The sequence below is a fragment of the Harpia harpyja genome, chromosome 4 (genome assembly GCF_026419915.1).
Source record: "Harpia harpyja isolate bHarHar1 chromosome 4, bHarHar1 primary haplotype, whole genome shotgun sequence".
NCBI lineage: Eukaryota > Metazoa > Chordata > Aves > Accipitriformes > Accipitridae > Harpia > Harpia harpyja.
Window position 1 is genome coordinate 51,356,570 of NC_068943.1, and position 26,543 is coordinate 51,383,112.

Consider the following 26,543-nt stretch of genomic DNA (forward strand, 5'->3'; position numbering starts at 1 on the left):
GGCAGCAATCCTTTTCCTCACTTCTCTTACCCTCTGGCAGGAGTGTTCAGTGCATATTGTCGCTTTAATGTTTCTTTTTGCTCCTCGCCAGCCCTTTCCCCCAGGCACCCCACCAGGAGTTGTTGATGTTGACTAATAGAGATGCTGTTTCTCTACCACAGGGTTAGACTCATGTTCTCCTGCTCTTACTCAGTCATACAGATGCCAGGGATAGGAGTGCTGGTAGAGACATGTTTTCCCCTTCTCCCAGCATCTCCTTCTGACTTTTCATTCTCACCAAAATGCCAGACTTTGATTACTTAAAGGATCTGCCAGCCAGTAAAACCCATTTCTTCTTCCTCTTCTTATTAGTGAGATGTCAAGCAGAGGATCCCCCGTGACAGCCAGCACTACTGCCAGGACCTGATACAGAGCTGGGGGCTGCCTGTGGGTGCCAAGCTGTAGCAGAGCGAGCAGAGTCTGGGGCGCTCGTGTTGGCAGGTAACTCTTGGAACTTCATTGCCTAAAGACATAAATTTCAGTGTGATTCTTAGGTGTAGGTATTTAACTACTAATGATTTAGGATCTTGAACAATTTTAAAATATTCTTTTTAATGAAATCTTTGCAGTTAACCTTTAACTGCTTCCAGTTCACAGAATACTTTACAAGAAAGGGCAGGAAATCAATAGCTCTAAAAAGCAAAAGCAAGAGCCCTAGCATCAGCATGTGCCATATCATACTGGTGTGCCAGTGCGAGCAGTTGCCTAGAGCAAGCAGGAGGTGACACAGAAGAGCCATCCCTCTGCCTGGGTTACTTTTGCATTATAATCTGGCTCATAAGCAATCCTATAAGGAAAAGGGAGGATGAAGGTTGGTTTCATCACCAAGCCATTATCAGGGGAACCTGGGGCAAGTGATGTTTGTCCGCACAGGAATCCCTAAATCCATTGATTTCTGAGAGCTCATTAGTGTGAGCAAGCAAGATTTTGACCTGCTTTTGGTGTTGTACTGGTCCTGGAAATTGTTGTTACTTTTGTGACTCTACTACAAGTACTATAAAACAGGAAGATGCTTAAAATTAAGCTAGCTGCTTATCAACCTCAATTTCTATGCAAACAAATAAAACCCCCACACCCCTATACACCCCCTGTTCAGTGAACTTTCCTGCTTTCCTTTGTTCAGCTTTTCCATGCTTTTGTCTTAGATGTTAGAAGGTTGGACACAAGGTCATTCACTAACCATTTCATGTGGATACAGCAAGTCAGTTCAGGTCTTCTCGCCCTCCCCTCAATTCATCTGAAATCTCTGCTGTGCAGTAATGGGCCTGAAAACACAGTCATCATGGTAAAAAAATAAAAAAATGCTGCAGTTCCACAGGAGTGCTGGGAAAGGATGTCCCCAGTGGGTGTCTGTGCAACTCAGGATGGGTTGTTTGGATGTTACATATTACTTAGGCAGTAGATTAGCATGAGTTTGAACCCTTTTAAGCAGAAGCTGGGAAGGGGTTAGAAATAGTTCTGTCATCAGTGACTACAGGAACTTCTGTTCAGCCTTTGCTGCTGCTTAAGGCCTAGGACATACTTCTTCTGGACCACAGGGAAGGGCAGTTCAGGGAGGGTATTATTCACAGGTGTCAAAAATGCCAAGCATGTGTCACTTGCTGATAGCAATTATTGTGGTGGCAGGGCTCTACCCAAATATTGCCATGGATATGGACTGTGATCTCCTGTGAGTTTTTCTGCCCAGTTTCTGGAACTGACTCCTCTGTGTCTTAAACAATTATTGAAATCTATATGCTCACTTTCCCCATCTGTAAAAATGGGCTGACTCCCCTCACTAGCATATTTGGAGAACAAATTAATAATGTCAGGCACTCAAGAGGAGAAGTTTTTCAAAGTATATTTGCTCTGCAAAACTGCTCAATATTGTTATTATTTATTATTCTATGGACTCATCACTCTCAGCTCTCTTCTGCCAGAAGCTGCTTTGAAAGATGGATAAGTTGCACAAAAATTATTTTCCTTCAGTTTTCTTTGTGAGAAGGTTTTAAATATGGTGTGGGGAGGGGTGTTTTTGTGAGGGAGGGCAAGGAAGACAAGCTGCTGTGATGAGATGGGTTTGAAAAGGTGGAACCAGGGAAAAATAACTTCTAACCTAAAGTTCAGACTGTTGTATTACCAAATTTTTACCCAGATAAAAGGCACAAATACATAAGAGTATAAACAATCCTTTTACTACCTGCAGATATATTTATAACATCTCGGTTTTCTCTCTGTGCTGTCTCGCCCTCCACACTGATACAGCAGATGTAAAAGGCAGGGATAGATGTGAATAGCCCTAATTACTGTTTGTGAATTCTGTGTTTGATGTAGCTGATAGATACCAACGTTGCTCCTGTCTCAATCTCTACTTCCAGTGACTTTCCATCTGGTGCAGCTCGTGCTGTATGCTCCCTCAGGTTTATGTGAAAACTCCTGTGAAAGCAGAGTCATTGATTTTTGTAGGTTTAGTGCCAGAGCAATTTTAGATGGCACAAGGCTGATTTCCTTGACTTTCGCTTTCCTGCTCTTGATACTTCTGTGTCAAACTCAACACCTTTCCCAACACTATCCTCCTCCTCATAATAACAAAGTACTCAGCACCTCCTCCTCCTCACTAGCACTGTCAGCAGGAGTGGTGGAAGGGTGCTACAGGCGACTGTGTTTGTTTTGACAGTGCCAACTTTCAAAAGAATCTGCTGAGTTAGTGGGAGGTCTCTATGTGTTTGTGTCTCTAAACATAATCGTTTAATCCCGTTTTGGGGATATTTCATCACTGCGCATCTCTTGTGCAATGGGAGTGGTAAGTTACAGCCTGGACTTCAGATCCCTCCTGTGTTACGATAGCCATCGTTGTGAAGAATTTGATCTGCTGCAGCTCTCTCATCTCATAGACAGCTAATGACATGGAGGGACTTTTCCAGGTCTTCCAATTAGTCTGTGATAATGGAATAAGTAGTGGGGAGATTATTTTCCCGTGCTATTGTAAAAAGTCTGCTGAAGGCTCCATTTTGATTTTACGTATATGACCATTTATCACAGTAAAACGTCTAAGTTAATATGCATGACCAAATCAGTGAGATCAGGATCAGACCCTGAAGCAGGGCCATTTGGGTTGCAGCAATGGTGTTTGCAAACACACTGAAAGGCCAAAGTGATTTCGCCTGAGTTAAAGGATATCGTTATAGACAGATTCTCACATTTTGTCTTTCAAGTGTCAGTGACGCAAGGTGCCATGATTTATGACGTGGCACTGGAATCCCTGATTCCAGTCTTACACTGCTGATGTGCAGAAGATGATGTGCAAAGTGTTTTTCCCAAGCATTTTATAAAACATAGTAGGCAGGGAATGGACTATCAGAGACTGAAGTTCAGACATTGTGACTGCCTGCTCACAGAAAGCATGTTAAATCATTGTGTTAGTCCTCCAACCTCTCTCTCATTCCACTTACAGGTCTTATCCCTCTTCTCTGACCACATAGGGAGATCAGAGTCCTAACCCTGTTCCTCTGAATGGTGTCAGTTACATGCATAGAGCAAATGCCTTCAGCAAAATCTCTGTTGCAAAGGAGACCATTTACATATAGCGAGTGAGGCTATTTAGGTAGGTGCCAACCTGAAAGCTCCTTATGTCTGAGCTCTTTGAGGACTCAGACCTTGCGAGATACCAAATATAAGTGGATAAATGGCTTTTGCATGTGTAAGTCCAGTGGCCCCTTCATACAGGTGATAGAAGCAGTCTGGGAAAAATGGAGACTCTGCCCAAACTCTTTTGAAATAAAATCCTGCATTTTAATTGGTGAATTTCCTGCATTTATCTGCATGCTATTGTTTCTTTTTATTTTGCAGCATGCCTGCTCAATTCATGAGACATTTTTGTTTCGTTTCCACAATGTGGAATAGGCAGTGAACTTAGCTTTAGAGCTATAAGCCTTTTTCTTCCCCACCCCCAAAAAATCCCACCTGCTCTCTCTTTATATATTACCACCCTGCCTACGGCTGAGATAGGGATGTAGGGAGACAGAAAGTGTGTTTGTGAGTGTGTTGTTCATGCTTATATTCAAATGAACATGACATTATCTTTGAACTTAAAACCACTTCTTTGAATAAGTACATTTCTTACATGGCACAACAGTGTGCCACAGCTTATAGCAAAAATACATCTGCAGAGGGAACTTAAGTTTAGCCTGTGGAGACTGAAACTGCCTGTTTATCAGTTTGTGCTTACAGGGATGAACCCTGCAGTGGTCCTTCCCAAAAATAAAACTAAGGCATTTGCTGCTCAGGGAGTTGTCGGCAGCTCTGCATGCAAGGGGGCTAGGGAGGGGGAGGACTTCCAAAGGGAAAGGCTGCAGCTCAAAATTCAGTATTACTGGGGCACAGCTCTGCACCCAGGCAGTGCAAAGGGTGTGTGATGTGAGGGGTTCGCCGGTTCTTCCTTCCTGAAGTTTGATAGCAATTGAGTCTGTTCTAGTTTCAGGCCGGGACTATTCTCCCTCCTGACATCCCCACTCCTGTGCATTTGACAGTTTGTGGTCTGATCATCTGTATGAACTCCTCAGAGACAACCATACACGTTGAGCCAGAGGACATATATCTTTTGCTCTCTCCTTTTGTGCACTGAAAGGATATTATTTTGAAAGTCACACTACACAACAGCCATTTCAGAGGGTGACTCTTAGCTCCTCTGCAAACAGAAGAGAGCTTTGCATGCAATTTAATATAAAACAAGGTTATGTCTTTAATTAAATTATTTAATCCAATTTTTTGAGAGAAAAGTCTTTTTTATGAGTTTAGAAACAAGGAGGCAAAAATTCTGGGGTTTTGTTTTTTTCAGTCTTGAATTTCTTCAGTCTCCTTGCATTGCTCATTTAACTGGTCTGTGTTTATGCTTCTCGTCTGTGGAAAGGGGATAGCGCTTATTTGTCTATAAGGTTTTGGGTATGTGATATAGTCTTATTTAAAAATTATTCTGTGCACTGCCAGTTGTAAGAATGAAATGTAAGCTCCAAATATCTCTGTATTATTAATTTTGGCATTAGCAAGACATCTAATTTTTACAGCTGAAGATGGCTTCTCCTTTTTAACACTAGTCCTTCCCATTTCACAAGGTGAGCTGCGTTATGCTCTCTGAGGGAAATGGCCTGGAATTCACAAACCAGAGTTGCATGGCAAAAAAAGGGACAGAGAAATTAGGAAGAATGGCCAATAAGCCAGGCATATGCACTACATTTTTCTTTCACATTTCAGTCATGAGTCACACTGTGGTCCTCCTTTCCAGATGAGCTGACCGAGGCAGAAAGAGGAAAAGTAACTCCGATCACATAATAAGCTAGAACTTGAACAGGAATCCAATTAGCTCTTTTGTTTTAACGTTAAACTACGTTCCCTTGACCTCAGCCCACAGGTAGTGTTAACATCCATGGCTATTGTCAGGCAGTTGTATGAATGTGTTACAAAATTAAATAATGTGGCATTGTGCTGTATGACTAGCACTTACGCACTAAATTATCACAGCTCTTCCTGACCTTGGCAGCATCACAGGGTTCATATTTTCAGAAAGATGAATTGTTCTCAGAACAATTTCTTCAATGTTTTAAACACACACACTTTTATTTAACCTTATGGACACACAGTTTTTACCTTCTTGTACTGTTATGATTTTAAAAACACCAGTCCCAATACAATGCCAACTGAAGTCAATAAAAGGGCTCTTATTGACTTCTGTGCTCTGGTACTTCATACTCAAATGAAACTATAGGATTTGGGCCTAAAATAGGAGAAAAAGATGAAGTGTAAAGCTTTATGGACTTGAAAATACAATTTTCTAGCCATGTTTTCAAATTCTTGGCCACTTTTTTCTAGGGACTAAGAGCAGCAGGGCAGGACACAGTGATTCTCTTTCAAGGCTCAGCATCCACTTGCTAACTTGTAGTATTTGTGTAATCTTCTCAAGATTTGCTCATAGTTCGTAGTACACTATGAAGAGTTCAGAGCAGGAACAAAGGATCAATTTGCATATTTTTTAACATGAATATTAAGGCCATATTCAGGGAGTTATAAAGTCAGTACAGAGAAGCAGAGCCTCCTTGTCTATACTGCCTGCTACTGACGGCTGCTGATGGTTTTGCTCCCCAGGCAATACAGTAAGCCAAACTTAGCACTGGGCAATTTGAACCAGCCATTGCTCTCTTTAATTTAGACAGCAGGGCAGAAGATGACCTCTGCTTTTCAGACCATGTGTTGGGTTCCTATACAGTACTCAGAGTGTTTCTTCTTGTGAGAGTTTTGTTACAGGCAGCAGGTACAGAGGCCATACATGCATCATGAGTGTCAACATTTCCAGAGTAAAACTTCCTATCAGGTATTACCATGACTCAAGCAGTCTCCATGGACTATACTGCAGCTAAGGGCTCTAGTTTACATTGCATGCTTGTGGCAAGTATGGCTTAGCTCTGTTGTATAACGTACAAAATAGTGACTTCAGCCTGTTCTGATGACTTACGTTGTCCACATTCAAAATTGCCTTGTACTAGACCTCTACTGTTTTGGCAAGCCATATTCTGAGAGAAAATAATTTGCAGACCAGCTGCACCTTTGGTCTCTGGGTTCCTGTATGTTCCCACTTATCCAAGGGACTGGTCATAGCATAGGGAGTTTTTCAATGCTGTGTCCCCTGTTCATGCATAAACCCATCTGAAATGTCCATGCATAAGGCACATAGGTGCTAAGGAATCAAAAGTGTTGTAGTATTTTTAGTCAGGATTACAATAAAAATGCCATGCTATGCACAGTTCTTGTCTCTGCATCTCAAGAAGGACATAGTGCAGTTAGAAATGGTCCAGAGAAAGGTAAATAATGCAGTTAAAGGGATGGAGTACTTGCATTTATGAGGAGAAACTAGAGAAGCTGGGACTCCTCTGTTTGGAGAAGGCTGAGAAGGGGAAAGGACTGAGTTTTACAAAGCTAGTGGATGATAAGGTGAAAGCAGAAGGACGATCCATCAAATCCTGCAGTATGAGAGCTAGGAGGCACTCTATATTTGGTAAGAGGTTGTCTGAAAACAGATAAAAGGAGGGAACTTATTTACAAAGCTGTTAGTGAACTGGGATGCAATGGCAGTTGTGGGAGCACACAGTATCAACAAAAGGGGATTAGGCAAATTCACAGATAATTGATACATAACCTGATACCGAGGGGGATAGGCACAGATACCATACCCTGTAATATCCCTGATCCAATAACCACAGGCACTGTGGGGATGTGAGAGGTGTGGATGGCAGGCAGTGGGTAGGCTTGTATGCTCTCTCCTCATCCTAACAAGGTTGCTTTTTAAACCATGTAGTTTGTGGTTTGGGGGCTTTTTTGTTCATTTGTTTTTCACAGACTGCTTATTTAAATTATATAACTTACTGCCACAAGATATAATTGACTCTAAGGGAGGAATAGGTTTAAAAATTACATGACATCAAAGATTCAACATGAATGTAGACAAAGATAACGGTCTATATGCATATATATATATTTATTTGTTTAAATGAAGGGATATCAGCTCTCACGGTGGGTGCATGTGCAAGCAGTAAGATGTGTGTGTTAAGAACCTCAGGTCCCTGCAGGAAGTTACGCTGTTATTGTTCATTACAGTGCTTCCTACGCATTGCTTTGAAGCATCTCCCGTTGGCCACTGTCAAAACCAGAATGGATCATTGGTCTGACCTAGTGCAGTAATCCCTAGGTTTATATCTTTGTTAATTAAAAACTGCTTTTGACTTGCTGTCTTGTGAATAGAGATAAAAAAGAAGAAATCAAATCATTTAAACAAGTTATTAATTTAACATTAAAAACAAAGGAAAGGAGTGGAGAATACATACTTGTAGCCTTTTCTTGGAGATAGTTTTCCAGTGCAGTGTAACATAAACAGATTAACTGCAGTGTTTATTCAGTGTGAAAAAGCAGTTCCAAGAGCCCCAGGTGCTTGCCAAGTCCATAATTGTACCTCCTTAAATACTTTCATTACTTGGAAGTACAATAAGAGAAGCAGAGACACATGCTTTCTATTTTCTTGTCAAGAAAACACCTCCAAGAAATTAAACTCTATTTTCTCTAGAAATTTCCAGCAAGATTCCCCCCCCATCTTGAAGAGGAGGGGAAGAATGCCTCAGAGATGATGGCAGAAGAACACCCCCTTGGAGTGATTTCTATGTGCAAAAAGAGGGACTGAATTGAAACAGTGACAGTCACTTCTATTAAAGTTTCAATAAATTGTGGAGACCATTAAAGGCTGCGGCATTTAAACATGGGTCTAGATTCTGTGTCCTACAAAAATAACAGCAAATAAAAGAGATGTTGTTTTCTGTAGAGTTTAGCTGTACTGCTGTCCTCACAGCAGAGCTAGACTGAACCAGGGAGTGTCCAGAGATCATTTACTCCCTCACTACACCAAAGCCATCAGTCCTCAGGTATACAGTGAAGACACCTCAGAGAATGGCTCCTGTGCTAATGTCCATGCAAGGCTTTAGCTGTCCCTGCAGCTTTGTCTCCACTCTTAGCTCTCTCTCTGCCCACTGGCTGATCCATGTTGGCCATGGTCAAGTAACTTCCGTCTTTTGTCCTCTCCCCTGTCTCCTATGCCAGAGAGAATCACAGAATCCTAGAACAGCCTGGGTTGGAAGGGACCTCGGAAGATCATCTGGTCCAACCTTTTGTGGGAAAGGGAGCCTAGCTGAAATTATCTAGCACCCTGTCCTATTGCACCTTGAAAACCTCTGGTGTTGGGGACTCTATCACACCCCTGGGGAGGTTGTTCCAGTGAATGATTGTTCTCACTATAAAATTTTTTTCTTATATCAAGATGAAACTTCTCCCTGAGCAACTTGTACACAGTGCCCCTCGTCTTCTCCATCTGGCTCCTTGTGAAGAGAGAACCTCTGTCCTCCCTGGAGCTGCCCTTTCAGTACTGGAATACTGCAATGAGGTCCCCCCGAGCCTCCTCTTCCCCAGGGAGAAGAGACCTAACTCCTTCACTCTTTCTTTCTTTATAGGGCAGGTTCTCCAGCCGTTTGATCATCTTTGTGGTCTTCCTTTGGACCCTCTCCAGCTTGCATCTTGTTTGAATTGTGGGGACCAGAACTGGACACAGTACTCCAGGTGTGGCCTGACAAGCACTGAGTAGAGGGGGACCATCCTGTCTCTCTCTCTCCGCCTTTGCCCCCGTAATGCCCCTGTGGATGCAGCCTGGGATCTGATTTGCCTCTGCTGCTGCAGCGGCACATTGCTGACTGTCTACAGCCTGTTGTCCACCGGGACCCCTGGGCCCCTCTCAGCGAGGCTGCTCCCCAGCCTGTACTGGGCCTTTGGTTATGTCGTCCCGGGCGCAGGACCTTGTGCTCCTCTTTGTTAAACTTCATACGCTTCTGGCTAGGCCGCTCTTACAGCCTGCCCAGCTCAAAATAAAAAGGGGGGGGGGGGCGGCGGCGGGCGGGGACCCTTGTGGGCGCTGCTGCTCCATCCCCCCGGCCTCCCCACAGCCGCCCCGGGGCCGGCCCGGCGTCGGGGAGAGCCGGTGGGGCTCCGGCGGAGCCGGGGGGCCCTCGCCGGGGGAGCCCACTGCGCCGAGGAGCCCGGCTGACAGCGGCCTCCTTCGGGGGCTCTCCGGGGCCGCTGGCGGCAGAGGAGCCCCGAGGCGGCGGCCCCCTCCCGCCGGCACACCGCAGCCCCCGGCTCCGCCTCCTCCCCGCCCCCGGCCGCGGTGCCAAGAGCGGGCTGAGGCCGCGGTGAGGCCGCGCAGGTCTGCTGCGCCTGGCCCAGGACGCTGGGGGGGCTGCCAGGCCCTCCGAGATGGTGCCCACCACTATCGCTGCCTTGCCATCCTCTTCCTCCCGGCGCCTTTGCCCCCAGGCCAGCCCGAGAAGCCGCCACTCGCCACGGCCTGCAGGGCCTTCATGAGGACCTGCCGGGTCCTCCTGCCACAGGGGCCGCGGCTTCTCCTCCATGGGGACAAGCTGCTGCCCTCTGACCCTAAGTTACAAAATTTCAGCTAGTTGCTACAGTATTGAACCCAAGAACTTGGGCTTGTCAGGAGCATGCTGTCTTCTGGAGACGTGTAGATTTTATCTTGAAGACATCTGTGATAGCTGGTTCCCATGGCTGATGACCTTACTGCGTTTAAAAATACCGATTCTCTGGGCAGTCCAGCAGTTTAGCCTATAAGTGATATGCCTCTTCTCTTTTAGCTTTGCCTTCTGTTTCATTAGTTGAGAAAAAAGGCAAGAACCTTTCCCAAGGCAGGGGCAAGTGCCTTTCTTCAGCCTTGACCTAATGTCCTGGTGTAGAGCTGTTGTTCTGCCCTCCCCCTCAGCTAAGGAAAGAAATACTAACTCGGAGTGAAATACTAACTTGGAGTGCAGTTGAAGTGTTCCTTCTAAATGCATAATGGTAAAATTGGGCATCATTAAATGCCCACAGGTCATCTGCAGATAAGCCTTGGTGTAATCTGATCCTCAGCCCTAACCAGGCCTTATTGTTCAAAGAATATGGGCAGAAGTTTTGCTCTGAGGGTTTTATGTTTGAAGGAATGCCTTAGTCAAACAAAACTCTGTGTTTCTGAGCTTCTCCCTCCTGAACGCCAACCATATGTAGTCTAACCCAGCTCTTTGGGGAAAGGCATGTGGCGGGTGAGATTTCTTCTTCATACCAGTCCAAAAAAAAAAAAAAAAAAAAAAAAGTTCTGCTTCAGAAATTGCATCTGAACACAAGCGTAACAAGAATTGCTCATCTCACAGTGAGAACAAGCCCGTACAGTTACAAGAAATTTGGTCTTGAGAAAAGCAGTCTGAATATCTTATTTATTCCTCTCATATCCCTTTATGTCTCATCCTTGATTACATATCTAAAAAGAATTTCCCTCATCTTTTTTAAGAGAGGTTGTGTTGTCTCTCTCCAACCAGTTTCATATTGCACTAACCTGTGGTAATGAAAAGCGATGCTTTCTCAGTGCTCAGTGGTAGGTGAAAGAATGATATCCATCCGATGATCCCAGTAAGAATTCAATTGTGTTATTATACGACGCTTGGGGATATACTGAACAATACGCACCTGAAATCTTAAAATTCCTCCTTTCTCACTGAAGGGGGGAGGTCTTTCTCTCAGAGGAACTTGGTTCAGAAGTAGCCCCCGCAGGATAGGCGAGACAGTGAGGTTCCCGGAGTGTGTTTGTAAGGAGACATCTCCCTTCCCTGGTACCCTCGGAGCCTGGCGTATTGTGATACGCTCCAGTCACAGACCTGGAAATACAAAGTGTGAGAAGACACTTGCCAATTTTATTTCCCTGAATCCAGCAGCCCTTTTTAATGGCAGAAGAATGTCTGCATTTCCACATCAGTTTAATAGTTTGCCTGTAGATCACATCCCTTCCTATCACAAAGAAATCATTTTATCCTGCTGTGTAATTAATACACATGTACAGTGTGGCAAACATTTTCCTGTAGACTGCCTATTCTGCCTGTAAATTACAGGAAATCCTATACAATACACCTGGGAGCCCTGCAGCTTGAAATTACAATACAAACCGTCCCCACCTCCTCTTGCTTGGCCAGCTTACCAGTCAAATTTCGAAACTCTTTTTTGTTTGGATGTGTAATACATTCTGATAGTGATGAACTCACTTCTATTCAGCTTAAAATTAATACAGATTTTAATTCCAAATTGAAACCAGTTTATGGCTCACAGAATTACTACAAAGGGATGAAACTGCATGGAGTTTTCCAGTTGTGGATTTTGTTCTGACACACATGCAACATACAAATTTGTAATAAAATCCCTACAGTTTAAGGTATATTGGCAGTAAAATTGATGGCTAAGCCTTAGTTCTGTGTGATGTCACATCTATATGAGCCCTGAGATAGTATTAAAATAGCAACAGCTGTTACTTGGTGTAGACACATAGACTTTTTAAAGGGAGGCTCCATATTTTCCCTTCCTCACTGCTACTCTGTGAATCTCAGTGACAAAAGAGCCTGCCAGGAAAACGGTAGTGCCGAATGCCAGAGCGTAGTGACCACCAGTCCTTATTAGTTTGGTGCAGACTAATTACAGTGCATTACCTTCATTTCATGTATTTTTGGTATGTGTGGACAGAGGTTTTTCCGCTAGCATGGGTTGCAGAAAATACCTCCAGCCTCTCAATTGTTTATGACCTCCATGCTGCAAAATGCGCAGCTTTAGCTCTGCTGTTGAATAAATATTCCAGTTCAGGAAGGGTACAGGAGTTTGGGGAAAAGATAGCTTGTAGCTCTCCAGTACTCTGTGGGCTGCTGATGGCTGTGGTAAAAGCTGCTTCCCCAGAGTGCCCTGCCAGACTTAATCACATCCTTACAGGTGAGAGAGGTAATTCAGTCTCTTTGAAGCTCTCTCCTGGCTCTGGCTCCTTCTCTCTTAAACTGGGAATGGCAATTGCATCTGTTTATTTGCAAACATCAGAGACTAGCAAATTTCCATCACTAAGAAGATCTGTTAAAAGCAGAAGCAGGCCAAATCCCACTTTCTCTTTCAGCAGGGTAAACCTAGTCAAAACCAAGGTTCACACTGTATAGCTGTTGAGCTGCCTTGAAGTTTGGTGATGCAGTTCAAAAACATGTTCTCCTGAAAGCGTAGTAAGAGTAGGTTTGTATGCAGCTTTCCCGGGTAACTGTGCTTGGTGAAGCAGTCCCAGTTGGTATTCCTCCCAGGCATGGCTGGTCGATTTGGGTGAGGAAGCAGGGAATAGTGGAAAAATAAAGTCTTACAGGTTGAACCCAACTATGCATTTTTTGCTATTGTATTTTTAACTTCCCTCCATCAAAGGGTACCCTCCTGGCCCTGGGCACTTTAGCGAGATGTTATTCGCAAAGTTTGAATAGGCGTTTATAAATGCATAGGAACTCGGCTGAGCAGGAAGATCTACTCAGGTCTAGGCTTCATCAGCGTCTCAGAAAATCAGAAACACCAAATGCTGTTGCTTTGTAAGGCTTCTGATGCACTGGTGTTACTGGAAGCTGTTACTTTAAAGCCATGATGTCACTGTAGAAAAATATGATGTCAGGGCCGTAAAAGAAGGAAATAAAACTTGCTAAAATTCCTTTTCACATGTGGAAGTTTCTATTTTCCATTGAACAGAAAATACTCTGTTCTCTTCCCTGTGACCTTCACCTTCTTTATAAATACCCCTGCCAAGAGCGCTAAGGGTACACAGGAACCACCATTCCCCTTCTCCCTGTGGGAATATAGCTACCTTTTATTACTAGAACTAGTTCTTTCTTTAATGGTTTTGCAGTAAAAGTTAAAAAAAAGAGTGTGAGAGAGAAGAAGAAAGTGGCCCTTTTAACTACTACAAGAGGTATTAAATAGTCAGCCAACCTCTGGAATCACTTCTCATTTTCCATGAAGCTGGGTAAGGAGTGTTATGGAGTTTTTTGGGTACAGTTTATTGGAACTTCACAGTAGGACTACAAAAATGTGGATACTCTGGTTGTTTTTGTTTAATAAGACTCAAGGCTCCTGGCTCTACCTCATTTTAAAGCCTTATTGCCCCTTAAATTTTCTCCAGGGTTCGAGTCCATGGTTTAAAAAAATCATTCACATGAATATCATTTTGTCTTATCCTGCACGGCACTGTGTACCTTTCATATTTACTCAGCTCAGTGAAACTATGTGGCTTCTTGTAGGGTCTTCTGGTGATGTAATGAGTGACTTATATGTCCTTTTCATAGATCACTTGTCCAAAAACCTGGGAAATCAAAAGAAAGTTTGAATCAACACCAAAAGTTACAGATCTGGGCTGTGACTATGTATCTGCAAGTTTGATTTGGGTGGGTAGTTGCAAAAAGGTAAACCATAGTTTGGCTTTCAACTGCTTCCTCCTCTTCTGGTAATGATGTAGTCACAAGCTTTGAAATTTTGGACTGTTTCCATCCTTTGACATGACAATGGCTCTCAGCTCTCACCAGGAGTGAGCAAAGCAATTAGGAACAGATGAAATGACTCAAGGTCCCATTAGGCTTAAACCGAGCCTCTTCTTAGGAGTTTAAATTTGTTGAACTTCAGTCTTTTTCTTTATTTCCTGTCCATACTTTTTTCTTTCTGGCTTAATGTCCCCTATGAGGTTCTGCTACTGGTTCTGCCACTGGAAGCAGGGATATTTAAGACAGTAAGAAACAGGTAGTGAAATAAGAACTGCAGAGAAGCCACATTTTGTATGTCTGAGAGTCCCAAATAAATATTGATATTTCCTGAGCTTATCTGAACCAAATTCAAAACCTTTTGGTCTCGTCCTTTGCTAATTCTTATGTTCCCTTGGTAATGCTGAAAATGGAGTAATGTTTAATCATTGTTTACTCTGTCCTTACTTGCTCTGTCTGAAGGCTTATTTCAGACATGGGCTTGACACAACTCTGTTGAAAAGCTGGTTGAGTCAGAGATATGCCTGTGGCTGGCACCACCATATCACCTGTTTTGGGGTGTTGGGAGTTTGAATCACAGGTTTGGAGCCTCACCCAGCTATATGTGGTGCCTAGAGCCCCACCAGACCTCCTTCATTTAGTGAAAACAGTTTATAGGCATTTACTCAAGGACTAACAAGACCTACTTCCTTATGAAGGATGTTCTCTTGAAGGTGGAACCAAGTTTTGCATGCTGTGTTTGAGATCGGTTTGTTTGGGCAGTCTTTCAAGCCCTATCCTAAGCCTCTCAGATTTTGTCACTGATGAAGGCTGACTTTTGCTCATATGTTTGTCTTCTTCCCGACTGGGTACTCCTCCTTAGTCCTGCACACCATACCTGTCAGACATTGCTGGGGAGACCACATACTCAATCTGTTACCCTACCCAAAAATTTCACTAAGTGTTGAATCCAGTTCTGATTTAGAGCTGCCACTGGAAAGGGAACAGTCTGGGTTGTGTTCATCCAAGGAAGAGAAATTAGCAATTAATGACAGAAAAATGTGATACAAAGCATGCTTTTGTTTAAGAGTGGTTCAGTGTTTGGTAAACCTTGTTCTCACACAGGTTTTTGGGGCAATATTTTAGACAGAGCTTCTTTGATGATGCTGTGGATGTGAGATTAAAAGAACAAGTAAAACAAATATTTTTTTCTATGTGTTACTGGTTAGATTATCTTGTTTAAAATAATACTTTTATCATCTAGCTATTTTTCTAACCAGCCTAGAAATGCCAGAGGCTCAGCAAGCTTGGTAGTTCTTCTGGTAGGTGAAAGAATCATGATAGGAGTGGATATTCCCAACCTCGCACAACTCTAATTAAGAGTAATTCTCAGTAATGGACTTTGGCTGCAGGCTAAATAAATACCACTCCTGAATATTTTTCTTAAATCATCTAGGATTGTGTTAATTGAAACTCTCACATCTTCTAGATTGAATCCAACTCCGTATTCTCCAATTTCTGTCTTCTTGGGTGTGTTGCTGAAGTGCATCTGCTAATAGCAGCATAATTAAAAGCATGGGTGTATTACCTTTCAAATCTTTTGTTACAGGGGTCGCATATTGCCTGGCCCCAAAAAACTGTCTCTGAGCTGAAACATGGCATGCAAAGTTGCTGCAAAAATGAGATCTTTGTTTCACCAATTGAAAAATAACTACCTCTAGTCCTTTCTGACGTATTGGCTGCACCTCTACCTGTTGCAGAATCTCAGGCATAGGACAGCAATGAAACCTATTTAATATTAACATTACTCTGCAACTTTCAGAGGACTGAATTTGTAGGCCCTCATATTTTCCTCAGGCAAGCTTCTTTTGGGGGTTTATTTCTCAAGAAGGGGAGGAAGTAGAATGACTGAAACCTGTTTTTGATTGAAAGACTTTAAATGAATGGCAAGCTTGAGAGGAGAGGGACACCTGAGACCAGCTCCTCAGCTCCTGCAACATTGCAGAGCACTGTTGGCATCAGTAAAGCTGTTGTTTCTCTTTCCTTCCTTTCTTGGATGAATTTTAACTTCATTGTATTGCCGCTGATCATCCATAAAGGACCCCTACTGAATTCACAACTTGCAATATGTTCCCAGTCAAGTGCAGGGAAACAAGGAAGCACAGTGATGGTAGGTGGAGAAGGCCATGAAGGAAAGGCAGCAATGTCAACTTTTGTTTGCTAAGTGCACTACGTGCACACATACAGAAGGCTGGTGATTTTGGGGAACCAAATGGAAGGGAAGAATGACTAGTCCTGCCCAGCAGAAGACAAATCCACCAGGAAATCAGCAACATTCTCAGGTTTCTTAAGTGTGCTTAGCACAGGATTTGTATGAAAAAAAGAGATTAGGATTGAGTTTTCAAAGGCATAGGCAATGCGTTCCCCACCTCAGTTTTGCAGAAACGCATGTTGTTCCACAGCCATTGGCATATGCACATGCAGACCCGCTTTTGTGCTTACAGGACCCATGTTAGGCAATGGCGGACTGCACGTGGATGGTTTGCCTCCCTAGGATAGGACTTGCATTTGACCATTCACCATGTTCGTGTCCGTAAAAATTCTGGAGGCAGATTTGGCTCCCAGAAGCCTGTCTCTTTTGTGCTCTTTCAGAAGAGCAAATCCAAGGAGCAGGTTGGTCTCTGGGGAGGTTCTTGCAGCACAGAAAATTGGCTCATGGCATGAATTCCTCTAACCACGCAGTGCAATGCCACCAGCACTCCTGGGGTCACCTAGGAGAATTGGGCCATTTCTAGCCCAGCGAGCTAGAGAGACTGCCAGCGGCTGCACACAGGCCAAATTGGGCCTTACCTGCCTCCCGGACTGAGGGTGTGAATGTGGGAGGGAAGTAAACATGGCTTTGCCTAGCTCTTCCATACAGAAGCATGTAACACAGCTGCAGCAAAAGATTCAGCCCTAGCTCCTTAGCATTATGGCTGAAAATTTTCCATCTATGCCTCAGCCAGAGCAAGAAGCTACGGAATAACAGGGGCTCTCGTGTATGCCTGAATGTCAGGCATGACAACAAGAAGTTAAGGATACTGCTTAAACCATACCTGAAAACTTCCTTGCTTTAGTGAGTTCAAGTCAAACATTGACAGGTATTTGATCAGAAGGTGGACTGATTTTTTATTATTATTATTTTTTAATATGGTTTAATTATATTGACATTATATTGGGGGTTCTGTAACCAGTGGCTTGAAAATTAACTGAATTATGAAAGCTGAAACGTTGCTAGCAGCATCAGTTAATGACAAGGTCGCCACCACTGTCATATTCAAAAGAAATGTCACACATGAATGAGGCTGAGATGACTGCACTGTCCCATGGTTCCAGGTAGAGAAAATGAAGCAAGGGCTCCTTGGGTACTGTTTTATCTCATGTTTGAATCTAATGCATTCTTTTTTCAGCTCATTTTGGTTCTGCTGTGTTCCCTCAACATATGGAGTCCCCAGATATTAAGCCGTAACATGGAAACTTTGGGGGCTGGGAATTACAGATCATGAATAGATTGAAAAGTCCCACTAAATGCTCCCTTGGGTTGTTTGTGTAAAGATTAATTTTTGTTGTTTCTGCCTTTTACAAAAATCAAGTAAGTCTAGAATTATTTTTGTCTTACAGGCTATGATAGGGATCGGACTTTTAGCATGCCCTGTACATCAGCACACAAATGCATAGAGATGCATCTCAGGAACCGACTCAAAAAGGTGTTGTTAATTGAAAAGGGGAAGTGTAAGAGATCTTGTTGGAGATATGGGAAAAATTAACTGTTAAGTTCTTGATGTTTGCACACTATTTAATTTAAAGCCTCGATTTTATAATTTTGTGTAAGTCAAACCAGAAGGTAATGATATTGCACTTGACCCTGTGCTACCAAAGTCAGCGAGAGCAGGATTAGTCCTGGCATTTTTCAGCTGGTGACAGAGTAACTAGGCGGGGAGATTACTCAGAGCCTACTCTCTTGTCGAGCTTGCTATTTGAGCTACACTATAAGGCTGAAATTAAGCAGTACTGTATTTGTCTGCTGTGTTTTTGATAAAATGAGTTAGTGGCAAGTTTAGGAAAATAAGAGTCGTTGCAGAACTGAAGCCATACTTTGACCCCAAAACGAACCTCAGCCATAATTAGGGCGCACACCTTGTTGGGAACAAACTGGAACAGTAACCCAGCTGGGTGAATGTCTGATAACTCCGTAAGCTGCTTCAGCACAAAAGTCAACAAGCTGCTTTCACTGGCTATTTAAGTTACCAGCAGATAGGTGATAACAATCAACTGGAGGGCCTTAAAATCTTAACCCATGCCGGCTATTTGCAGAGTGAATGTATCTGTCATTAGACTGAAAGAGGTCAGTGCACTTCGCTTTTCTTCCCCCACCTCCCAGCACGAAGTCTTATTTGTTTGAAGCCCTCTGTGAAGCTGCAATACATCTGACACTCTGTATTAAACCTCCCAGCTCATTTCCCTTTCCAAACCTTTTTGGGACACCAGCACACAGACAGATGCTGTCAGACCTTTCCAGATGAGTGTCAGGTAGAAAGAGCAATCCAAAGGGAATGCTGTGGCAGACTCTCACCAAAAATTTGGAAAAGTCTAAGAAGCTTAATACAGACCCTGAAGAAGGAGCTGAGAAAATGGTCAGTGAGGATGAAGAGTATAGCCAGGGCTAGGGAAAGAGGTGAGCAGCAACTTTGGATGGGAGGAGAGGCTGTGGGAAAGAGATGGCAGAATAATAAAACACTGTTTAGGTACAGAAGACAAAGGAAGAGCGTATTTTAAATAGAAAAAAAGGCTTGGAAGTGACATGGTTGAACTTCAGAAATTTTGTTGTTTGTTCCTGAGAACTCTAGTGGTGAATGTTCAAGGCAACTTTAGTTGAATGCTTTGTTGGACCTCCACAATGTCCTGGTAAAACCATTGAGATTTCTACCCTGAAGACACTGCTTATTTACTTATTTACGTATCTTCTTTCCCTGTCACTGTGCAAGGGTTAGAGCAAAGAATGGATGTTTTCAATCTTCTCCGTGAAGTGAAGTACTTCTCCAAACTGGGAGCACCTCAGAAACTCATTTATCAGTATGCCAAGGTTGGCATGGTTGTGCATTTACTGCCACCCATTTCCACGTTTCCAGTATTTGCAGTGGGAGACAGGAAGGTCAGGATGTTTAGAAGATCTTGTGCTGTAGAAAAGGAGCCAGACAATATAATAAAAGATAATTTTACCCTCATAATAGTAATAATAATATGAGTTATTAGTAATAAGAACTAATTATTTAGCTGAAAAATCCTGTTAACGCTGGATAGAGCAATTGCATTTACTCTTTATGTAAACTACTTGGGTTACTGTTAACTGTTCATTAGTGCATCTTAGAGGTCTGAATGTTTCAGTCTACAATGTTAAAAACACGTTTGTTTTTTTCTAATAATAACTAAACTGCAAGGGTGGGAGTGTTCCCTACGAATTTGAGCGCGCCAGCATTTCAAGAATGCAGCCATTTCTTTCAACAGACAAATGCATTTAAAACTGTGGCTATCTTTTCTGTTGCTACCCACTTCCTCACCAATTTTTGTAAAGAGCTGTAGTTCCAGCTTTATCTAGATTTTCTCTGAGCTTTTGCGAGCAGGAGCTATTGCTGTAAGCTGAGAAGTGTTAGAAGCTGCCCCTTGTATGATAACAAAGTGCATCTTCAAGTAAAGAATTTGGAAGATTTGGGCTCATAAATTGTTTTTATCTGAACTCTCCAGTCCACACAAACCAATATTTTTTCATGTTCAGTTACTCTCCAGACAGGTATATGGTTGCAGTTCTCAGGCTTATAAAGGAAACACAGTATACAGTGCACTGGAAAGGGATATAGCAGAGGCAAACGAATCCAAACCACGTGTGTAGGCATATGTGTGTGTGTGCGCGCGTGCGTAAGCCTGTATGTCTGTTGAGATATTTATTTGCTTCTGAACCTGTGTTTTTTCACAAGGGGTTCAAATTTGGTCAAATCACAATGTGAAATGTGAAAGGTGAGCTTGACTTCAGCTGTAAGTGGGATCTACGTGTCTGGCAATTGCCAAATACATCAGAGAGCTTTCTCTGCTTGAAATCAGCTCTCTTCTTCCTAATGGACAGGGAGCTAGAAATCATGATAAGAACCCCTTCCACTCCTGGGTTTTTATGGGTAGTCTCTCCATAGTTAATAAATGAGTTGGGCTTGATGGAAGTGTGTTACAGTGTTTTGGTTTTCAGTCCGCTTGGGGCCCAGGGCTGCATTCTTCTTGCTCCCTAGACTCCCCTTGAACTAAATGGGAGGTGTGGGTGAACAAGATCAGACCCCTCGTCTGCAGGCACTGAAGCCACATGCAGCCTCCAGTGACCTCCCTCACTTTCCACAAACACTAAATTCATTGCTAGTTTAAAAAAAAAAAGTAAGGCACTTCAGCTTCTTTTCAAAATAGAGAGAAACAATAGGGCACACTGTAGTGAGTTCCAAGTCTTTTATCTTTCTACAGATTCAACCACAGTATTGATTCTTTATTGACCTAAACTGTCCTAAGCGTGGCTGTGGTTTTTTCTCATATAGTCTACGGGAGAGTTAAGGCAGCTACTACTTTAATATTGATTTTTGTGAAAAAGGTGCAGGAAAGGGGGCAATTTGTGTCTGCAGTTGCTCTTCGCTATAAAAGATACCATTGTTAGGAGCTTATAGCATTATATCAAGGGTCTTAATCTGTAGCAATCTTTTTTTACAACTTAGAAATAGGCTTGGGCAAATGTGTTATTGGTGTTAATGATATTTTGAAGTGAAGAAAATTTGTCAGCCTTTCCAAGTAAAATGCTCAACTTAACCATTTGAGAACTTGACAGGTTTGTTACATCTGTTTGCAGGAATTATGTCTTTTGTTACCCTGGAAAAAAAAAAGAAAAAAGAAAAAAGAATGTCCGTTTGAATAAACAGTGATAATAATGTTATCTGAATAAATCTTTAATAAATTGAAATTATTACTGCAGGCTTAAATAAGCAGTAAGTTTTGACAAGAAGGGCATTATCATCTAATTATACTTACTTTATGAAAGAGAGGGGCAAGGGCCAACCTGTGAGCTGTCTTAACCACAGTAATAGAGTGATTGCCTCTGCAGACTAAAGAAGGAGCCATCAGACAACAATAAAACACAGCCAGCACGCTGAAAATTGCAACTGAACCCCTGATTCACACAGATACACCATCTTAATTGTTACAAAAACTACCAGAGCAGTATGATAAGTGCATGGCAGAACAGCCTTTGCTAAGCGGATGAGAGAATCCTGTGCCAGATATTTTATGGTATTCTTAAAGGTTTCTTTAATTATCAATTAGTCACTACTGTACATTAGCTTCCTATTGGCTAAGTGCTCGATATAAGGGTCTGTATCAGCATTTGCAAACAGGTGTAAAGATGTAATTGATACGTAAATTGCTTTCTTCCTGTGGGCACCTGGTTTGCTAAGAACACTTAAGAAATTCCAAGACGACACCTGCTAGCTGCTTTATTGGTGTATATCTCATATATTCTGCTGTTAGTCTGATCCACTGTGCTGAATTATAAAGAGCTGTGCCTACTGAAACATGTTGCTTTATTCATACAAGCCATGGGCAAAGCTAGGTACACTAAATGGAGAAAACCAAAAGTATTCACATGCCCTCCTGATGTATTATGTGTGAGCTGGTACATGTGGTATTCCTCTAATACCTACTATTTAATTTTTTCCTTACAGAGAATCAATAAACAGAAAAATCATTATCTGCTAATATCCGTAATCTTTTTGAACGTTTGATTTGTTTGGCAAATAAGGTAGACTTGTTTAAAACCTCCACTGGCTGCATTTATTTCACAGAAGGCAAAAAATTTTGATCATAATAATCTGCCAGAATTAAGAAAGTAGCATAACTCTTGCTTGTCTTAGGTAACTTGGATTTGGAAGTACACTCTCCACAAATCAAGTCTCTTGTGTATATACACATAGTTTTGTTTTGCATATATATAAAAAATATTATATTTTAAAACTGTTAATCTAGGCCCTCTCCTGCATGTAGTTATGATATATGTTTATTCATATGCACCTGACTACATATGATTCCCCCCCCCATTAGAATCTTGTCTTATTTAGCATTCAGGATATTTCAAGGATGAAACAACACTGCAGTAGAGACAGGCATTGTCCTTAATCCTCTGCAAAAATCAGTCAGTCATTTTTGGCTCCTCCTTTCTAGGCCTGGATCACTTTTAGTCACCCTGTGGAGATGAACATGAAAGCCTAGGAAGCTTGTAGGCAGTAAGAGAAATACCCAGCCCCATCAGAGGGCTGCGAGGGTGCAGGGAGGGACACCGTGCTCTGTGGGAATGGCACGTGCACAGACTGGTAACATGAACGAGGGCACAGCATTGGGAGGTAGTTCCAGAGCTATTCACAACAAAGATAAGGATGCGGAGAAAGTAATGACTTTTCCTCTTCTTTGTCTTTTGAAGACCGCTCAACAGCTCTCGTGGAATTATCCCAAACCACTTCAGCTTGTGGCACATGTTGGGCAGGTACATTCTGAGCCCAAACTCGTAAGCTTCCTGGTGTTATAAGGGACTGAAATGGCCTACTAGGCCTGTGGCACACAACCTTCATAACAGGGAGGGCTACAGTCTCACCTACTCCCCATCTTTGTTTCCCATAAATATGTCACATCTCACTTTGTCTCACAGGACTCTCAGAAGACTAAAAATAGAGACAACGCATATGGATGTGTGCTGGGAATGTGGCTGGTTTTAGTTTCCATTCCCTTCTCTGTTGCAAGGGCTAAGCAGCCTTTTGCCTCTACACAAGGGCTGGGGCCTGCTGTTCTTAGCATAAATGAGGATGGTTTGGTAAAAACTGTGAACAGAAAGGTCCTTAAAAAGGAGATGTTCAGACACTTTCTGCTGAAGTAATTGAAAGTGCCCTACAGTTATTGTACACACAAGGTGTAAATTTGCATAGGTGTTGATGCTCTAATGCAGCCTTTCATGCTTATTTTATAATTTTGTATATAATTCCCTATAATGTGCCAACACTGTAACTGATATAACTTCATGTCTTTTTTCACTTGTGCCAGCAAGCTGAACAAGTGGGATGAGGTTACAGTAAACAAGAGGGAGATTACTAGAGATAGAGATTTTAAGAGTCCACAAAAAACAAGAGCAACAGAGAATCTGAGACACGAGAAGCTCTCCATAAGAATGCTCAGAGCACAAAGTTATATCACCCCTTGGCATAAATACGTACAGACAAAAATGACTCACTATGTGAGTCAGAGAGAGGAGGTTTTATTTACACCACAGAACTTGGAAATAACATTTCCACTGATTCTATTCTGTTCAGCAATTGTAGATACAAGCAAAAGGCTGTTAACACTTCTGTATGAATCAAATTTTTAAAAATCACTCCGCCCTTCAATCAGAACTGTTTTCTCACTTATGTGAATTAACCTACAGAACTGGCACATGAAATAATTTGTTTCAGTATCTATTACTGAATATGTTTTGGCCTGAATCCATAAAAGCATTTAGGAGCCTGACTTGTACTGAAATCACTGAATAGAGAAAAAAAAGTGTGTTATTCCTGGTTACTACAAGGAACTATAGCACACTGCTCTTTTCTCTGGGCAAACATCAGATATGACTCCATGGCCAGGATTTGTGACAGTGCTGGGGCTCTTCCTGGCTGGTGAAGGGAGGCACCTGCCTGGGCATTTGTGAAATCTAGTTCTTGGAGGTCCTTGTATGCTAGGCGTTGCATGATGTATACTCTGTCAGGGGAGCAAAGCTGGTAGAAGAGAATTGGCATGTAATGTAACTGTGAGATACCATGGGACTGAGTGACCCCAGTATAAAATACACCCATTTACTCTGAGAGGGGAATGGAACTGAAATGTATTCTTTTTTTACAACATAGATAAATTTGTGGTAGAAAGAAACCATTTTTTGGTGAACTTTTTCCTCTAGTAAAACTTCTGAGCTGCTGAAAAATATTTTGATAGACATTTTGTTGCCACCCCTATCAGCCTTTCATATCCTACAGCTCCCCACGCCATTGTAGCAACTTTTCATGATGGCCAGCCCAGCTGTGTTTGAATGGGTGATCTACAGGTGGTGAAGTCTCCTTCTAATTTCGCAGCTCCTCTAATCCTCTGTAAGAGAGTGTCATGATGAATTTGTTGTTTGAATTTGTGACACACAGGAATTCGCACATTTATTGATGGAACAGAATGTCTTTTTTTCTATTCTCGTACATATGGACTCTTGACAATTATTTTTTCTAAACAAAATACGATGTTTGGGGCAAACATTTAGGACGTGTTAAGATGCCAGGTGTAAAGAATGGGTGAAAAGGTGTGATGTCTACAAAGAGAGACAGTCTATAAAACAGTTAGTCATGAAAATGGCCAAGGTAAATAAGACACTGCTGAAACTGTCTTAGCCCCCACAATTCTTATGTGTGGGTTTATATACGCCAGCAGAGCCAAGTTAACCTTAATTGTGTGTTGTTTAACTTGGCTATAAATGGCTAACCCTTTTTGTAACTTGGCTCTGATTGTAGGTATCACGCCTTTCGATTACTGACCTTTCTTGTCTAAATTGTTTTTTTAATACATATTAAATATTTTTGATCTAGTTTAATTTCCTAGGGCTTTTTACAGTAGAAAATATTACAGAAAATATTTCTGCTGATAGAAAGACATATTTTAATAGAAAATGTCTTACATTCTCAATGGCTAGACAGGTCAGTGGTTTTTAAAACCTGATTCTTTTTGAAGGAAGTAGTGCCAGAAAAACTCACTAAAATTTGATGTGCTGTTTTTCCTGCGCATTCATTGGCAAAGCAAACAGGAATGCAACATTGCTGCAATTCTAAAATAAGAAAAATATTTAAACTGTAATAACCAATCAATAATTCTTCTTATTTTCTTTTCAGCATCATATTTCTTAACAGAGGCTATAATATATGTCAACAGTTTGCTACCATGATCCTCTGAAATTCTGAGAAGATAAAATGTTTCTCTGTTTGAAGGTAGCATGTTAAAACTGTGTCCTATTTAATTGCCTTTTCTGACAGTTTTATCTGCACATTATATGTAATGGAATATTATAATTGCTGGTTAGCAGAAGGGTTTTATCAGTTTTGTAGATTCGATAACTCAAGGTGTATTGCTATCCACAGCAGCAGTGGCACACACAATCTTGGGACTTGGCCCAGTTCTTACAAAATTCAATTGAAGGGCTTCTGTTGACATCGGTGGATCAGGTCTTTCATGATGAGAGTGAGGAGTAATTATTTTCTGCATGTGGGGTGTCTCATCAGGAATTATGCAGTTGTGAGTCAGTTTGTTCTGGTGGTTAAGTTTGCACCTAAGTTTCCGTTATAACTCTGATTTTGTCTCATACTTTAAAATCCTCAGAAATGCCACACTGGACTAAGGGGAGTAAGTTTTTTTTATCCGATGAGATACAGGTTAGGTGGTCCTGGAACAGTTCCCACTAAAGCAGGGGACAATATTACAAAATGTACTACCATTTACACTAATTAGCAACTTTGCTGACAGCCTCTGGTGAGTAACTCATTACTGTCTATTTGTGTGCTTGGCTTATAAATCCCCTAACAGCCAGACTGTGTGCACTGTTGTAGTACAATATTGTTGTGGTATAAGACCTTTTTCTTGAGCATTAGCATGTCTCCTCCTTTCTCCACGCATAGTGCTTGAAGTATAAGTAGGTCAGTGGCATGGAGACACAGCCCCTAAGTAAGAAGGGCTTCCAGTATTTCTTTTTTCCCCCTCTTTTGGTCCTGAAGTAGAGATGAATAAAATCTGTTCGTTTCTGGCTCAACTCTTGCTGATGCTGCTTGTTTCTCAGCACATTTTAAATTTTCTCTGATTCGACCTTCACCCTTGCTTGTGGGCATGATATCACATATTTTAGCATACTTTTTTTTCTTCTCTCCATATCTACGTTAGTCAGGCCTGTTGGAATTTTGAAGTACTTTTGCCACAATTCAACAAGAATGTTCTTTTTCAATTTCTGTAGGTAGATTCTGCTATTCAGTGATTTTCCCCCATCCTTTATCATAGACTATGTCTTTTCCGTATGGTAATGAATCATTCCCCCAGGAGGAGTATCATTTGCTCAATTCAATGGACTTCTCACAATGCAGATACATACATTTCTTTCACCTATCATTTTGATTTTAGTTTTTCTGCAGTTTATTGGCTTCAGTCTATATTTTCTTTGTGATCTGTTGCTAAAGCTTCCTTTCCAGCTCTGGTAGGTATCTCCAACTATATTGAAGCCTGTGCTGCCCTGATGGCATACCTACACTTTCTGCTTTTCTCTGGAGGTGTTATTTACATATTCAATTTAGTCATTTCTACCATACCCTCTCATGATTCCATTTAGTATCTGTTCTGAGCCTCTAATCTGGTTTGGTTTAGTTTTCCCCAACTTGTCTATTTAGCAATAGAAGTGCTGACAATACTCTATCCTGTGAAACTATTGTTGTAGATCTAATGAAATAAAGATGACAA

At 41.9% G+C, this 26,543-nt stretch overlaps 1 long non-coding RNA gene across 1 annotated transcript in view; it reads left to right on the plus strand.

Moving 5' to 3' along the window:
- The first annotated feature begins 372 nt into the window (after nucleotides 1-372).
- Nucleotides 373-26,543, plus strand: part of LOC128141451 (uncharacterized) — a 56,930-nt gene continuing 30,759 nt past the window's right edge. Inside the window, exon 1 of the long non-coding RNA XR_008235043.1 lies at nucleotides 373-480. This is a non-coding gene — a long non-coding RNA (uncharacterized LOC128141451). The remainder of the gene's footprint in view (nucleotides 481-26,543) is intronic.